An 18,422-nucleotide genomic window follows, 5' to 3' on the forward strand; every position below is an offset into this window, starting at 1 on the left:
ATAAATAAATATTACAGTTACTAATAAATGATAGTAGCAGTTAGAAATAACTTTAATAAAAACGGTCATTAAACTTCCATGAACTATTTGTGCTTACACAAGCTAAATCAATATTGTAAAAAAATAATCAGGTAAGTCTTAGGCCTACTTTGGACTGGACAACAAACGCCATCGATTAGTCATGTACTGAAAGTGAGTGCAGGTATCCCTGGGCCTTTGCAGAGTTGTGATTATTTGATTACCTCAAAGTGTTAGTAAGCTACTTTTTGCTGCAGTATCCCAGCAGAAAATTCCGTAGGTAGCTAGGAGTGAAAACATATAAACTATTCAAGCATTCTGGTTTTCAAGTCTGTGTAGTGAGAAATACAAGAACAAAAGACATTAAACTGACTTCCTTGATTAGTTTACCTGTGTGCTGACTTCATTTTTTGCTAGTGACCAAGTTAGATTCCAAGGAATTTAACACATACAGTTTCATACTGTGTCTGTTTCTAGTACCAGTAGGTAATTTTTATTTGTTTGAAGTGGCATAACAATAGTCTTCATAGGAGTATGAATTAAACTGTTACTGTGTACCATGTGTACCAATTGTAGGCATTTGTAGCTATAATTTGGAGTATGCCTCGTACAACTCAGTGTGTTGCCTGATCAGTACACTTCTGTTATCGCCAGACATTATAGTCCTGAAGAATCATTTAGAAGATTTTGGAAGGGTGTTTATATAAACTAGTAACAGGAGTGGAATCAAAACATAACCTTGTAGGACTCCGCATTTTATGTGACACCATTCTCAATTTAGAGTTACTCATGTTTTGCAGTTACTGGATGCGACCCTCTGCAGTCTACAATTAAAGTTAGACTCCATCTACATGGGAGGATTTTCACTAATTTTATATTATTTTAGCTTCCCATGTAGAATTTTGTGATTGGCCTTAGCATGGGAATGTTAAGGTCATAGGTTTTATTGACGAGCTCTGCCAGAGATCTATTTGAGAGATCATAAGCTGCCTGTAAGAAAAGTGAAGCGCGCAGAAGACATGGCCTGATATCAGTGGAACTTCATACATGTACACACCTGTTGGTGGATGTGTGAATGATTACCAGAGTGCATTAATGTGGTTCGTGTTTAATTTTGTTACTGGGCCTGATAGGGTACATAACGGGCGTGAACTGAGTCAGATGTTGAGTGATCACGGTAAAGGGCACGGAGATGCCACGTACTCCTATGAGACTGCGTTATCAGTACTTGATAAAATTTGAAAGGGACCTCATTCTCCTTTTGGACTCTCTGCAATATTCTGTATCACCCCACACGATTGGTCATGTGACTTCAAGTCATGGCATGTACTGATTGAGGGTACTCTGACGGCACAATAGAACGTCAATGGGCATCCTGCTTCTCATGAGACAGTTTCGTAGTGCCATTTTTCGACACGACAATGCTCGTCCACAAACAGCACGTATCTCTTTGAACTGTCTGCATGACGTTGAGGCGCTCCTGTCTTCAGCAAGATGCTCAGCTCTGTTCCTGATAGAACATACGAGTGTGGTTTGAAAAGTTCTCAGACCGGAATAGAAAAAAGTACTTACATCACTAAAACTTTTTTAGTTTTCAATGTAGTCTCCTTGTAGATTAATGCACTTGGTCCAACGATGTCCCAGTGCCTTGATCCCATCTCGAAAATGAGCTTCCTCCAAGCTTGCAAAATAGTTGTCAACTCCGGCTACCAATTCTTCGTTTGGAGTGAATCTTCGTCCATTTGGAAAAATTTTCAGTTTTCGGAAGAGATGGAAGTCTGACGGAGCCATATCTAGTGAATAAGGCGAGTGTGGCAACAATTCATACCATAGTTCATGTAATTTTGCCATGGCGACAGCACATGTATGTTGATCCAGCGTCGAGAGTCGCGGCACCCATCTTGCAGATAATTGTTTCATTTCTAATTATTCAGTTAAAATGTGATATACCCTTTCAGATGACATCTGGCAAGCGTAAACAACTTTACGCACTTTCAATCGGCGATCCTCCATGATCACTTTGTGCACTTTTGCAATGATTTCTGGAGTAGTGACACATCTTGGCTGACCATTTCACGGATCATCATCTAAGCTCTCCGGACCAAATTTAAATTTATTTGTCCACTTGACAACAGTTGAATATGAAGGAGCATAGTCCGCAAGTGTATTCTGGAAATCGGCATGAATGTCCTTTGCTTTCATACCTTTCTTTACGAAGTACTTAATCACTGCTCGAATCTCGATTTTTTCCATCCTCACAAATCACTACGCGGGAACAACAACAGAGCCACGTCACCGCCACAGCTCTCTTCCAAGAGCACTGATCTGGCACGTGTTTACAGGCAACAGTCCAATGAATATCATGTGAACAACTCGTTCCTCTCGTGGTGATCCCGATAACTTTTCAAACCACCCTCGTGTATGGGACCAGCTCGGACATCACCTGTGTTCCAGTGTCACATACGGGATCTTAAGTACCATTTACAATAGTCGTGGGCATGAGTGCCTTAGGAGAGGATATAACTGTTTGATGACACTCTTCCCCGTCGAATGATGCACACATCCATGCCAGAGGGCGTGCAACCTTATACTGATAAGTGGATTCATACTGCCAAGTTCCTTGTAAAATTTGACACGATATTGCAAACACTGAAATATCACATACCTTCTCAGCCCGTGAAGCTTCGTTTCGTTTTCTCCATTCCTTCTGACTTCTGAGTGCTTCAGTTTTTGTCAGGCAGTGTATCTGATACACACACACACACACACAACCACACACACACGCACACTCTCCTTCTCTTGCTCCCTTGATATGAGAGCCACTTAACAAGTTATGTTGTAAAAAAATAATCAGTATGCTGCTGTAGATCACTTCCTCAAAAACGTTTTATAACACCGGGAGACGTTAAATAGGTCTGTAGTTAGAGGTAGTTTGCTCACGTCCTTCGTTTATTGATGGGTGTCGGTGCTATGTATTTGAGTCTGCTAGGCAATATCCTTTGAGTCATGGGGTAATTACATAGCTGGAGGGTGATCCTGTCAAGTTAGCAAAATATTTTTGTACACTTGCTTCTCGTTGTGTGCCGCGCAGGGTAGCCGCGTGGTCTTGGTCGCCTTGCTACGGTCCGCGCGGCTCCCTCCGTCGGAGGTTGGAGTCCTCCCTCGGGCATGGGTGGTCGTGTTGTCCTTAGCTTAAGTTAGATTAAGTAGTGTGTAAGTCTAGGGACCGATGACCCCAGCAGTTTGGTCCCATAGGAACTTACCACAAATTTCCAATTTCTCGTTGTGGTCTTCAGTCCAAAGAGTGATTTGATGTAGCTCTCCATACTGCTCTATCCTGTGCAAGCCTCTTCATCTCCGAATAACTACTATAACCTACATCCATATGAACCCATTTACTGTATCCTTCTCTGGATCTTCCTCTACAATTTTTACCCACTACACTTCCATCCAATACTAAATTAGTGATTCCTTATTGTCTTAGAATGTGTCCTATCAACCGACCCCTTCTTTTAGTCAAATTATGCCACATATTTCCTTTCTCTGAAATTCTGTTCAGTACTTCCTCATTAGTTACGTCATGATCTACCATTCCAATCTTCAGCATTCTTCTGTAGCATCACATTTCAAAAATTTCTCTTCTTGTCGGAAGTGTTTATCGCCCACGTTTCACTTACATACAACGCTACACTCAAGACAAATAGCTTCAGAAAAAGGCTTCCTAACACTTGAATGTATATTTGAAGTTAACAAGTTTCTCTCCTTCAGGAAGGCTTTTCTCGCCATTGCCAGTCTACATTTTGTACCCTCTCTACCTCGGCCAACATTAGTTATTTTACTGCACAAATAGCAAAACTCACCTATGCTTTTAGTGTCTCATTTCCTAATCTAATTCCGTTTTGCACTTTCAGTCATCTTCGGTTGTTAGATGTCTATATTACCTTTTGACTGCTTCATTTACTGTATGTTTATATTTTCTTCAGATTGTGAGATTGTGTTTGTTTGATTCGTGGTGGTTTTTTTTTGTTTTTTTTTTTGTCGTAGTAGACAAATTTTGCTTTTCTCTTGCTTCCTGTTAGAGAGGTATTACTTGAAAATTTTGAAGCAGTGCCTGTGACGCCGTAACATTCTACTTTACTTACAAGAGCATAGAGAGCCATGCAGTGAAGCACATACCTTCTTGTTGTATCTCTAAATAACCCATTATCTTTAATTACATCTACATACATATTGCCGGCCGGAGTGGCCGAGCGGTTCTAGGCGCTACAGTCCGGAACCGCGCTGCTGCTACGGTCGCAGGTTCGAATCCTGCCTCGGGCATGGACGTGTGTGATGTCCTTAGGTTAGTTAGGTTTAAGTAGTTCTATGTTCTAGGGGACTGATGACCTCAACAGTTAAGTCCTATAGTGCTCGGAGCCATTTGGACATACATATTCCGCAAGCCACTAAACGTTGCACAGCGGAGTGTACTTTGTACCTCTGTTAGTCATTCACTTTCCACTGCACACGCAAATGCACCGAATGAAAAACGACCGTCTATATTCTTCTGTACGAAAAATAATTTCTATTAATTTGTCTGAGCGGTAAATACGCGATATGCACGTTTGTGGCCGTAGTAGCGTTCTGTCAGTTTTCTAAACTTAAAAGTGCTTCGCGAAAAGAACGTCGCCTTCCCCCCAAGGATTTCCATTTGGGTTCACGGAGCATTTCCGCAATAGCTGCTTGTTGATGGACCTACTAGAGACAAATCTAATAGCACGCCTCTGAATTACTTTGATTTCTTCTTGTAACCCAACCTGGTGGGATTCCTAAACACTCGAGAAGTACTCACGACTAGATCGTACAAGAAGAGTTCTATAAGCGGTCTCCTTTATAGAGGAAGCACATTTTCTTCGAATTCTCCCCAATAAACCGAAGTCAATCATTCGTCTTCCCTACGGCCAACCTTACGTGCTCGTTCTATTTCATATCGCTTTGCAACGTTTCGCTTAGATATTTAATCGAGGTGGCACAATTAATACTGTATTCGAACATGGTATTTCCTACTCATGCCGCATGCTCATAAAATTGCACAACGATGACCCTTTCCCGCACACTACAGTGTCATCAGCAAAAAATTGCTCACCCTATCCACGAGACTGTTTATTTATATAGGCAACTAATGCGCTCCTGACACACTTCTCCGGGCTCTTCTGACAATACCCTTGTCTCTGATGAACAGTCGGCGTTTGTACTGGGTTTCTTACGGGCCACTCACAAATATGAGGATCTATTCCGTATGGTCGGACATTAATTAAAAATCTGCAATGGGGATATGTATCTAACGCTTTCCGGAGAACTAGAAATATGAAACCTGCCTTTTGCCTTTCATTCATGGTTCGCAGGATATCGTTCGATAAATCCGCGCTGATTTACGTACAAAACCTTTCCTGTCTCAAGAAAATTTATTATATTCGAATTTAAAATATGCTAAAGAATTCTGTAGTAAACCGACGTTAAGGATATAGGTTACTACATGAAACCTCATGATATGACTGTGTTATAATGAGTAGACTGGAGAACTTTTAATGGTTTGTTAGATAGTTGACGAACACATGATGCTGGATAACTTTCGGTTGGGGAAGACTACTAATTTAATATTATTGCACTATGCTATATTTTAATTAGTGACAGGGGAAACTTTTGATGTTTCGTGGACAGCTGATAAAATTAAGGCGTTGGGTATATTCCCGTGGGGGGAAAAACAATTAATGTTATTGCGTTTGCACTGAAGCTAAAGGAGCTTGTTCTCCCGAAACTCGTAGTTCAATAAGTAGAACCATGTCACGTAGCTGAATGCAATAATCCAGATGACTCAATACAAGGTTGTCAATGGAAATCGGCAACGGTGATGTTTGGAATCATCCTGGTCTTCATCTGAAGATATAAATCGCCACGGGAAAACGAAATATATTTGCCCGGCTGGGAATTTCAACCCTGTGCTTTCCGAATACGAGTGCAGTACCGTAACTGCTGCGCGTCCCTCTCAGCTTTTGATCTATGGTCGGGTTCACCTCCGTTTTCCATGTGCCTCAGATTCTAGTGCCGGGGACACCGAACGCCCAGCTATGTACAAGATTTGTATGGAAATTATAATGTCACCAGATAGTTAAACAGCTTTAAAGCATGTACCAACCGCAGCCTGTATGGGCGCACGTGTAAACGTTTTCTTAAAACCTTCCACTCTGTCGCCTCTGGTAACCGAAGCTTAAGACTTGTTTGCTGAGCAGATTTCTTAGGACTACGAAGGTAAGATGCTGCGACACGGTCAACATCATCTTCAGACACTTCTTACTTCACTCAAACATCCGGCAGTTTCGAACTGATTATACCATTGGTAGGTGTTGGTCCCACATGGGGGATCACAATTAAACTTTAAACGAAACGCATGTTGAACTGAATTTAAAATCCACTCTTAGAATACTGCACAACACGAAATACTTTACGCTCAGGAATAACCGTTCTGCATATGTGGCGCCTCCGGCAACGGTGGCCGAGCGGTTCTAGGCGCTACAGTCTGGAACCGCGCGACCGCTACGGTCGCAGGTTCGAATCCTGCCACGGGCACGGATGTGTGATTTCCTTAGGTTAATTAGGTTTAAGTAGTTCTAAGTTCTAGGGGACTGATGATCTCAGAAGTCTCACAGTGCTCAGAGCCATTTGAACAATTTTTTTTTTAATGTGGCGCTGCAAGCAGGAAAACAAAAAGAGCAGTACTCGCGCATCACTTACCTAAGACGCAAATGGCTCTGAGCACTATGGAACTTAACATCTGAGGTCATCAGTCGCCTAGAACTTAAAATTACTTAAGCCTAACTAACCTAAGGACATCACACACATCCATGCCCGAGGCAGGATTCGAACCTGCGACCGTAGCGATCGCGCGATTCCAGACTGAAGCGCCTAGAACCGCTCGGCCACACCAGCCGGCCTTACCTAAAACTGTTTCAGTTACTCTTTATTATGATCTTGAACCAAAAACGGTTGATACTATTAAAATTCATAACTAGGACACTTTTTTTATAGAAACTCTGTATTAAAAAGCGCGCACCGGTCGCTATGGAGCGCTATAGATATGGGCGCTCGATGGGAATGTGGATCGGCCTGAGGGCTGCCTAGATAGTCCGCGCAGTTTAGGTAATACTACATGCCGGATGGCGCAGAGGTTAATGCACCTGCCTAGTAAGCAGGAGAGCCCGGGCTCGAATGCCGGTCTGGTACACATTTTCACTCGACGTCATGTCCCGATGCAGCTGACGGCACTGATCCTCTCTATTTCCTTTCCTTTCTTCCCCTCTCCACCTTCAATTTACATACAAGATGGTATACTCGTATTACTGGTACCACGTGGTAATATGAATCTCCTTTGCTGATGTAAGTCTTGGCGGTGAAGTGGTGTGTATGTGTCAGTCGGTTGAAAGGAACCAGCGCGGTAAGAAGGGCTATTTGCAGACGTGGTAGAATGCCAGGAAGGAGCCGTCGTCTTTGGATGTGCCCATAACCGCACAATGAATTAAGCTACTCGATTTGTTGGTGTACTATCACGGACTATTCAATGTACGAGAGGCGTTCAGCAAGTAATGCAAGACTTTTTTCTCGCCCAACTTAGGTTGAAAAAATGCGCAATTTGTTGCTGGACATGTGGAATATTCCCGCTTCAGCTCCTACGGTTTCATGAAGTTCCGAATGGTGGCGGTGTTTTACGTAGCCTTCTAAACAGCATCTGTAACGCGAGGTGCGGCCTAAGCAAAGAGCCGTCATCGAGTTTCTTAAAGCGGGACCCCAGAGCATCATAGATATTCGTAGACGTTTGCAGAATGTTTACAGACACATGGCAGTGAACAAAAGCACGGTGAGTCGTTGTGCGAGGCGTCTGTCTTCATCGGAACAAGATCGCTTAAACCTGTCCGACCACCTGCGTGCTCAAGGTTACGTGCTCACTAGGTTCCTCACCGTCTAACAGAAGACCATAAAGAACACGAAGTACCATCTGTGTGGAATTGTTTGCGCGTTATGAGACTCACCGTGACAATATTTTTGCCGAACATCGACGAAGGCGATGAAACATGGGTTGATCTCTTTGAACCGGAAACAAATCGGCAGTCCACGGTGTGCCGTCACACCACCTCTCCTCCGAAGAAGAAGTTCAAAGCCGCACTCTCAGGCGGTAAAGTCATGGCGACTGCCCCTCGGCCAATGGAAAATTCACTCTCCACTGGTCACTGCCTGGGTGGTCTGACCTTGCCTGCAATAGAACACTCTTTTGTTGATGTCCAAATTGCAAATACGGGTGGCTTGTTTTAACAACATGCTGGTAGAGAGGAACGAAGGTATTGGCGTTAAGATGTTTCAAGTGACTCAATAAATGTTACTTACAGCCATAACGTCAGGATAGATATTCCTTGATTTGTCATTGTACGCATATATTTGTTTGATTTTTTTTGTTTTTTTGTTGTGGTTATGAGAGCTTGAGGCGGGACCACCTGTTTCAGTAGTAGCTTCGTCGGATGTGTCTGTTTTACTAAAGAATGTTGTAGAATACTTAGTGTATTAGTTGATCATGCAGTCTCCCTCTCCGATACTCCGCTTGTTAACTTGAGAACAGTAGTCTACAGATATTTTTGAGGAGTTGTCTCTGTGTTCATAACGATACCAATTGACCGTTAACTTCACCCCATGTTTAGAGGTTTCTAGCCAGAGTTAAGACTTCTGTTCAAATGAAAAATTATAATGTGTAGAATCAGACGAATACCTTCTCAAGAAAAAGATTTCCATTAGTTTCCTATTATTTTTTATTTTCTTTGAATTGGAGCTAGTTTGGCCTTGAACCCACCATGTGGTGCGCTGCTACAAAATACTAGAGTCAAGCCACCTTCTTCGAAGTGTAGATCGAGAAGTGCGGAACTGATCGACTGCCTGTACGCCCTTTGGATTCTCATATTTTCGAAACGTTTTCCAACACACGGAAGGGATTGTACAGCAATCGGTAATATAGGACGAAGAAACCAACAATCAGCCTTGGTACACAGATTGTTGAAGAAAGATAACCTGTATGTCCGTGCCCTGGATTTCCATATCGTTCAATGTGCTCTGCGAGAAAAGGATCAACCTCGGCTATAAGTTCAAGAGACATCATAAATTGACCATTATGTAATGAATGGAATCTTTCATCGTCTCTACGTAGGGGAAGTCCACGACTTGTTAGCTTCCTCACTACTGCAAACACCCTTTTCAACAAACTGCGCCAGTACATTTTTTGTGTCTCAACATATGAGTCGAAATGCTTATCTATTGTTCCAAGTGACTTTTTTCTTGTTAATAGTGATAACTCAGGATTTTGTGTTCAAGTGAATACTCATGAAGAGATAAAATATTAGAAATAATTTTCCGTTTTGCAATACCATTAGTAGCAAATCGCGGCCTTACCTCCGAACAATTTACATGGTGCTAAAAAAACAGCACGCAAAGTTGATTCACCATTTAAAAGTTTACGATAAAATACATTTTTGTTCAAATATCTGGTTTTATCACCTACTGATCTTCTTGAATTAGAAAGATCACCGTTACAATTTTGATTAATGCCACGTTGTAAGAGAATGTCGATTGTTGATTCATTGACACACCAGTCTGCAGGATCATCACTAACGAGGTTATTTCTTTTTGCGATGTCTGACTCGACACTTAGTTTTTCGTGAAACTCGAAATCAGGAACAATTTGTTTTTCTTGATTTTAAACTTTTGTTTCGTCTGTTTCACTTCTTTTGCAACAGCTGCAGTGCCAGTAATATCATTCGTACTGTTTGAACTCGAAGTCGAACCAGCAACATTTTTTGCGAAAAATTTATCTACTCTGCCAAGCAGTTTTATAACATTGGCTTCTTGTTCTCGCCTTTCCTTCGATAATTTCCGAAATGCCGCCCCACTTAATTTTGCACATTTGCTTTTTTCGCTGTTATTCATGTTAAAGCACTTACAAAATTGTCATCCAACAGTCAAAACAAAAGAAAAAAAATTGTAAAAGGAAAGAAATACTATCCAGTTACTACCGTACTACACCGCACATGAGCATATAGCTTTTTACTTTAAACACGGCACACGAGCACAAAGAGTTTTCCTTTAAACACGGAGCGATGAACACTGGCCAACTCCGATTGCTCGACGTAACTGTGATATGAAAGAACGACAGTGCAGAACAGTTTAATTTCATTGTCGCCTGTTTCTCGGTTGTCAGTGAACAGTAGAAGCACACCTGCCAACTGGAATTCGTCTCGTAAAGAAAACGGGACAGTCCCTTTTTTGGCTTCTGTTTCGCGCGTCGCCGGAATTTTAACTGGGACGCAAATATGTTCTGAATATTCTTGACACTGTCTTTCTAATTTAAAAAGCAAATAATTTTTGCAATTTGTTGCAATGAGGTGTGATAAATCGATTCTTATCCCAATTATTCTTATAACATTTTAGCGCTTTCCGTGGGCAGAGAAGACAGACTACAAAGTTTAAGTAGTCTTGTTGGCAGTTGACGTGTGCTGTCATTTGTGTGAACGCTGATGTTATGTCTACACGCAAATGCATCTTTTGCTTCAACATAAAATAAAAATAACCTATCCTCGAAGAAAGAAAGCTTAGTTAAGAAGTATAATATAAAATTTGAAGTGCCACGTACTATTCGATTGCACAGAGTGGGAACTTTGCATCATTGCGCAAAGAAAGTAACTAAGTAAATAAATAGATAAAATTTTTAAACTGTTGTGAAGTGTGTTACACACATTATTAGATATTCTGCTTATGTTCTTTTCGTATAAACATGTGTTTAAAAATGTAAAACATTCCCAGTATCAACATGTTTTATTAAACAGTTGTCGTTAAATCCAAGCTCAGATATTGAAGACCACAGAGCTTTCACATTAACTACAGTAACTGAGGGCTGACTTGATACTTTCCCGTAATTTCTACAAGAAATTTAAGTAGAGTCGGATTCTACATACTGAGGCCCAGACATGTTACAGTATTTAAGAAACTGCTGATTAGTTTATCGCAGCTTTTCAGGGGTCCCGGTATTTTCACAGGGAAAATATCGTAGGTTTAAATAGAAGCCGACAACATTATCGGAATAATAACGTTTCAAACATTGTATTGTAGATTGCTGTCCTGACAGCTTACTTCAAAATTATCGGAACAGTCATGAAGATGATACCAGACAGAAACCTAATGTTAAATTTCCATTCAGTCAACAAGTAAACTATGTATATTTCCAAGCTTGTATTGTTGAATTTCGTTCCTAAGGCTTATTTAAACTAGCAAGTTGTTTAAGAACATTAGAAATTTGTCATTTGTAAGCGCAGTTACTTTAAAACGTAAAAGGTTAAATTGAGCACAGAGCAAAAAAGGCCGCCCCCTTAAGGTGCCGCCCCCTAGGCCCGTGCCTAGTGGGCCTATATGTAAATCCGCCACTGGTCCCGTGGTTGTCCATATTTGCAGTTGCGAATACATTTAATGCAGGAGGGATTGAGTGGTACTGGAAGGAATACTGCACAGGAAAGAATTGTGTGTACTGCACCTGCACCTGTGGTGCCACCACCTCACTTGCTCAGCCTCTACACCCACTACAAATCCTGACCCGAACAACAAACATGAGATAGCGCTCTCGTTTGGTGAGACGGATGTGCAACGAGTTTGAAGTGATACACGTATCCAAACACCCGCTCAAAACAGGAAGACATCCGTATTTAGAGTGCTCTGCAAGGATGCTTGTAGAACACGAATATACTGGTGTTCAGGCTACCTATAGGTGCCTATGTGTTCGTGCCAAGAAGCTGCTTTGTGAGATATTTTCAGTAGTTTAAAGAATAAGAGTTCCTTAACTTGTACAAGTCTCACACAGTATGGAAGAGAGCAATCGTAAGCTGGCCCCTAGGATAAAGTACTATTGTTGACAATCGACACCACGTAGACATTTTTATCTGTAGGTTAGATTGACTCTCACTCTCTACAGCGCCGTATATTTCCAGGCAAATTATTGCACTATGCGATAACTGTAAAACGTATTTCTAGTTTTTTTCCTCTAAAGTGCTAACAGTATATGGAACTGTTCCAATCCGTACATAATAAATTTTTACCTGTACCGTTATTACCTCAATAAAGTACTGAACTGTTCCCTCCCACGTGCTGAGATTTTTTTCTCTGTGCCAAGGAAAGATTGTTTTAGCAATGTTTTTTGAAGTCAGTTTCCATAAAAGTTAAACAGCCAATGATTTGTGAATCAGTAATTTTATGAAAGTAAATTTATCGAAAGTGTGTGTTGCTTTTACTGTTACCCCTAAACAAATAATTTGAAGTGTCGTACCACCATTGCTCTGTTTGCACTTATATTTATGTTTTGATAATTTTGACAAGTTAATTAAATGCAAAAATCAGTTTCAAGGATTTTGTGTGATGATTTAAGTATAAAGTGATGTATGTAATTATTTCGGTATTGTATACAGGGGTCATGTTAAATAACGGTCACGAAATCTACGACGACTTGCTGGCGGTCCAAGAACAGACATATGATCATTGTAAATGTAATGGAAGTCACGTAAACAGACAAATTAATGATATCGTTTCCCTAGTTTCCCTATGCTGAAATCAAATCACGAACATGATGTACTCATGGGTGTCGTTTAGAACGCTTTGAGGTGCAATGGCCTGATGTTCTAACCATGCGGAAGCTAAGTGCCAATCCGAGATTTATCGGCAGAGTTCTGAGGGAACGTGTTTCAGCCACGAAGGAGGCCACTTACGTAACCTTTCTTGATCAGTTATTAATTGAACGTCCGTAGATGCGGGACCCTTTCACCAAGGTGGATTAACGAAAGTATTATTTCCTCTAACATTCCGCTAGCAAACTGACAACGAGCATAAATTAGAGACATTCGAACTTATATAGAGGAGTTTCATTTTCTGATTTGACAGAAAGGACGCAATGTATTTGTGCCCTTTGCCACAAATTTTACGTTGACTGAGTGCAGACAAACATTTAGCGTGGAGGTCCCGACTTGGGTGTATGCAGGACGTGCTTCTAGCGACATATTTCTAATTTATTGCTCAGTTATTACAAATGTGTGGATTTTAGATGAAGGAGGCATTTACCCCAACAGTTACTATATTTGTAAACAAACAGTTTTTTGTAACGCCCGCAAATACTTGGTTTCAGTTTTCGTTTATAAGGGCGAAACTGCTTTTTTTTCTAAAAAAAGGAGCATGGCAGTCAGTCCTAGTTTGGATATATTCAAACCTTGTGTTTCTAAACTAACTACTTAGCCTGTAAAAAGACAAAAAGTCCGCAGTTTAATCTATAAATGTATTTCTTAATGAAAACCACGTGTCTTCAATACTATGTGAAATTTGTGTTCTATAACTGAAAATTATTTTCAGTTCACTTCAGCGTTTTAGTTTACTTTCTAGTGTTACTCAGTGGCCCATAATTTTCTATTGGCAGCTGTTAATACGTTAAAAAAAAGTACTTCATTAGCTACGAATACACAGTGCCGGAAAAAAATTAACACACCTGGAAAGACGAAGCCGATTTTGATTCGATGACTGCATATGCCAGCTGGTGGATAGCAGTTGTCCTGCTAATGGTTTCAACACCTTCCGTCAATAGATAGCGTAGTGGCATGGCTCCCAGGGTGCATCCGTGTCTGCGTTTGATCAGGGCCTGCTCACAGCCAGAAGGCTCGGTGTGGTGCAAATGCTTGAAGCGGACAACCATACCACATAGACGCGCTGCTACCTCTTGCAGCCAACTGAGTGAGTTTGAAATGGGTCAAATTGTGGCCTTCTGATTGGCGCAATGGTTCTTTCGGGGAATTGCCACACAAGTTGGACATACTGCGTCAGTTGTGCAACGATGCTGGTGTATCAGTGGTCACGTTGTAACACCTACAACGCCTCTCGGTGTTAATAAACCAAAATAGCACCCAAATTAGCCCCCATGCCCTCGAAATATTAATTCAGAAAATGTCCCAAGCCCCTCCACAAGTAGTACTTTACGAAATAGAAATAAGAGACAAAGAGGGAAATCTATAGTAGAAAAATAATAGAAAAAGAAAAGAATTTTACTCATAAATTTTGGAAGCATGGGAGGGGGGAAAACGATAGAAATGGTTAAATTATTAGTTATTCTTATATATGAGAAAATCAATATTATAGTCACAGAAAGTAGGTCTTGAACACCAAAGATAGCGTTTACTAAAATATAAATAGACATACAATGCAATTATGATACTCCAGTCTCTATCCTGTAGTCTGTTCGAAGTCAATTAGGACGTACAGCTTTAGGAAGCAACAATAGGAGCTTTATTAAACCAGGGCGCGAGAATAAATCGCGACGAGATTGTCTTTTTGGGAAGCATTCATTTCAGATCAGAATTAGAACTTTTGTCATATTAGAGGACCGGGGAGGTGATCAATAATCTCTCTGACTTTAACGTCACTTCGTGCGAAGATTTAAATATTTTACGGAATTAATGATTTTTGGACAGATTCGGACTTTGTATTGTGATAGTGGAAAAGCTTTACTTCACGCGACTAGTAATCATAGTTCGTGACAGTTTATGGATATTAAACGGGAGCAATCTTTTTATCGAAAGTGACAGAACATTGTTTAGTATCTCTGATATTGACAGGATTCCAGATTAGATACTTATTCAAAGAACCCCTTTGAATGCGATCGTTTGAATGAACTGATTTATTAATAATTATTGTTAAATAAAATAACGTGTTAATTTGAAACTAATTATTCGTCTTGAACTTTACTTCGATTTAGGTTCATAAATAATTAGGTTACGTGATTTTCACTAAGAATAAACTGCAGACTAGTAACTGAAAAAAGTGAACGAGACTCTATTGAAAACACTAGTATTAATTTACTTATGGTTTTTTCCTTCAGAACTGGGAAGACAATACGTGTAGTGACTCACTGCGGTTAATTTAAGAACTAACCGGGATAAAACAAAACCCCTCAATACCAGTCAATGTATAGATAAATTAACACTCCTACTTTCATGCAAGATACGGAAGTCGGGATAGAAAAAAGGGTCGCTACAACGTGAACATCTTTACACCCACAGACAAGATTCTGGACGTCAACACAGCACAGTGCTTTACCAGGACCGTCATATTTTAAGGGCACCAGAGGCAGATCGTACAGATAAGAAGACTTGTGAGCCTAGACGTGTCAACACGAACTGTTTCGAACCGGTTATTAGCAGTGGAATTACGGGAACGCACACCGCTAGCTCGTCTTCCACTCAAGCCGCACCATCGACGAGCACAGCTCTGATGAAGCCGTCAGAGGATCACTTGGAAGACGAATGCCGTGGCTTCAGCGACGAAAGCAGATTCTAGTTGCACGCAAGTGATAGTCGTTGACGAGTAGAACCTAGACCTGGTGAGAGCTGTCTCGTAGAGCGCATTCGTCCAAGACACACTGGCTCCACACCAGGCATTATGGTCTGACGTGCGATAAGCTACAGCTCTCGGTTACCTTTGATGTCACTGGAGGAGAAGTCCAGCGTTCGGTAAATGCCGAATGTTTCCGACCCGGTTTTGCCTATTGTCGCAACAGGAAGGTGATGTGTTGTTACAGCAGTATAATGCTCGTCCACACACTGCCCGTGAAACCCAACTCTCTCTGCACGTGTAGTAAGATCCCTGTCCAGCACCTTCTCCAGACTTCTCTCCAACCGAGCACTTGTGGGATATGATGAGACAAGAAGTGACTCGGGCGACTCGTAAACCGAGAAATCTTGCAGAACTACGTGAACAGTTCGAGCAGGCGTGGTATACCGTACCGCAGGACAGTACTCGCCGTCTTTACCATAGACTAAATTCCCGAGTCAGCGCCTGCATTGCCACCCACGGAGGCTACACCACGTACTAATAATTTAGGTGTTTCAGCATGGGTCCACACCTGCTAACTGCTTGTTGCATTGATTTGAAATGTAATCATTTCGTGTATTCAGTATGCTCTGTTGCAACAATAAGTCTTGAACTGGAAACTTCTAAAACGGTGCACTATATTTTTATCCGACAGTGTATGTCGCGGATCTGACTGTCAAGCGCAACTTATTCGATTTGTAAGTCCTTAATCATCTTGTGTAGGGTGGCCATATTTTCTTCAGACAAAAGTGGGACTTTCATACATTTTCTTGGCCAAAAAGTGGGACAATTTTTATTTCTCGTTAAATATCACGTTTAATGCTAACATTTCTTCTTCCTCTGCAAATATAGCCTTCACTGATTATATATATATATATATATATGTGTGTGTGTGTGTGTGTGTGTGTGTGTGTGTGTGTGTAAAACCAAACAAAGAATGAAGAAGTACATAAGTACATTTCAAGTTTTCAGAAATTTACTTAAGAAATGTAACATTTATAACACAGAATGTAGAAAGACATACAGTAACAATCACTACAAAAAAAGTTCTTAGTGAACACAAGGAATTTATGGTTTTGTGGATTCCACACGGGAATCATATTTCTTCGAAGATGAAATTTCATTCAGCAACTCAGGTTTGCCTAATAGGTACGAATAGAAGTCAGTGCAACTGTATTTACTGAAGTTTAAACAGGTCAGTAAAATACACTTAACGCTCCTCACCGTAAATCTATTCCTCTCATCTGTCCACTGTGACGATAATAAGCTGAAAACTCTTTCAACATTTGCATTGTGGGCAGGGACTGAAATGAAGTACTGCGCTATATTAAGCTATTCTCTGTACTGTTCATTACACTGGCAAGATCTGAAAAACCTCCACCATTTTTCATGTGCCATCAACTGATTCCATTGTTCACTGCCTGTTTCCACTTGTTTTACAAATGACTGTATATGAAGTGTTTCATCAAATAAGAGGCTGTCATTTACTAGAATGCCCTTTTCATTTAGCCACATTAAAGTATTTCCAACTACTGACTATTCTGGTGGTTCTGTGAGCATCATCCATGAGAATACAGAAAACTCTGCTATTCCCTGTAACCATGAGGATAAATAGTCTACTGAAGCATCATAAAACGTTGATACTGCTATGTCAAATTTCTTAACAGATTGGTCATCACAATCATTCAGCAGTTTTTTCACACTTAGTGGTACAAAATGTTCACGTTTCCTTGAATTTAGACTTGTCAAAGCTTTATTTAAGACTGCTAATACTTCACATATGGAATTATTCTGTTTCTCAATGCTCAGAATGGATTGTTGGAAAACACTCATTTGTGAATGTACAAAAAGTAAATAACATTCATTTATAGGATCACTGAAAAAACTCTCTAAGATTGCAGGGCACTTTGAGTTAGACTGTGACAAAAAGTAAGATTTCAAAGGTTCATACATTTTCAAGATGCTTTCTATGGCTGGCAACAATGAAAGCCACCACCTTGTTTTGGAAAAGGAAAAGTAAACTTTTGTAAGTGACACCAACAAATTCACAAAATTCAGTGAGTTCTGCAACACGAATAGGAAAAATATGAAAATAGTTGTACAACTTCATGACAATGCAGTCAATGTCAACAGGTAAAACATCACAAGCACTTTGAAGTGTCCAGAATGAGATTTTCACTCTGCAGCGGAGTGTGCGCTGATATGAAACTTCCTGGCAGATTAAAACTGTGTGCCGGACCGAGGCAGATTGGAAGGTAGGAGACGAGATGCTGGCAGAAGTAGAGCTGTGAGGACGGGGCGTGAGTCGTGCTTGGGTAGCTCAGTTGGTAGAGCACTTTCCCGTGAAAGGCAAAGGTCCCGAGTTCGAGTCTCGGTCCGGCACACAGTTTTAATCTGCCAGGAAGTTTCACTTTGAAGTGTGTTATGAACAACATGAACTGGACAACCTATGCCAACAATGTTAGAGTTTTTTAATTTTTCTTTCAGGTATGAAAACATTATTACCCTTTTTCTTCATTAACCCCCCAAAATTACAGTTAGTATTGTCTGCACCAAATGCAACACACTTTGAGATGATACTGAATGACTGTATAACATGAGAAAGATAATTGGAAATTGTTTCGGACTTTTCGTTCTGCAATTCATCAAGATCAAGCAATTTCGTCTGCAGTCCACCCTCACTTACAGAAAAATACTGAACTATCACAGGAAAAATTTTCTGATGCCCATGGTTGCTAGCATCAGTAGATATTGAAAAGTATTTTGCACTGTTTACAGCAGCTATTACCTGTTTCTGGGAATGCGGAGCTATAACATTGTTGATAATTACTTCACACTTTGTTCTTCCACACGAAACATTTTCTGCTATCTTAGAATCAGGATTTTATTTTTTTGTTTTGTTGAACACTGCAGTCATTAGAACGATAGCTTTGGTGGTTAACAAC

Source organism: Schistocerca piceifrons, chromosome 2 (genome assembly GCF_021461385.2).
Source record: "Schistocerca piceifrons isolate TAMUIC-IGC-003096 chromosome 2, iqSchPice1.1, whole genome shotgun sequence".
In the NCBI taxonomy this organism is placed as follows: Eukaryota; Metazoa; Arthropoda; class Insecta; order Orthoptera; family Acrididae; genus Schistocerca; species Schistocerca piceifrons.